Source organism: Macrobrachium nipponense, chromosome 44 (genome assembly GCF_015104395.2).
Source record: "Macrobrachium nipponense isolate FS-2020 chromosome 44, ASM1510439v2, whole genome shotgun sequence".
Lineage (NCBI taxonomy): Eukaryota > Metazoa > Arthropoda > Malacostraca > Decapoda > Palaemonidae > Macrobrachium > Macrobrachium nipponense.
In genome coordinates, this window is record NC_087221.1 from 47,272,874 (window position 1) to 47,273,433 (window position 560).

Here is a 560-nt window from a genome sequence, read left to right on the forward strand (position 1 = left end):
TTCCTCTTAGAACAATGGCGCTCTTTGGGCTCGAGCCGACAATTGGAGGAAGTTCCCGTTCAAACCAGATATTGAACACGCACCTGAGGAGCCGATTAACACCTGTCTTGTGGTTCAAAATTTTCTCTTTCGCAGGATATGTTTGCGGGGTTGTGAAAATGAATCCGACAAAACCTTCTGTACTATTTGTCCTGCCTGGAGGTTGAGTTCTGAAAGGGACATGCTTCTTAAGTACACAATTAAATGTTATAATTAGCATATATAATACTTTTAGCCTACATATTATAACTAATAATAAAAAAGTTATTCAAACTTTAACAGAATATGAGTCTAGCGGACTTTGTATGTATTTGTTCCTTACATTGTGTATCGATTCTGCTCAAGGAACCCGATGTTAACACACAGTTAACTCTAGTAGTTACTTTGCTGACAAAATATACCTAAAAACAAATATAAATAACCAGCAGCAATATGTCGACATTTGTGCAGTGAGTGTAATTTCAAGTGCATTACACTTTACACGCATTTTAGAGGCTATTTAGTCGTAGACAAGTGTTCAG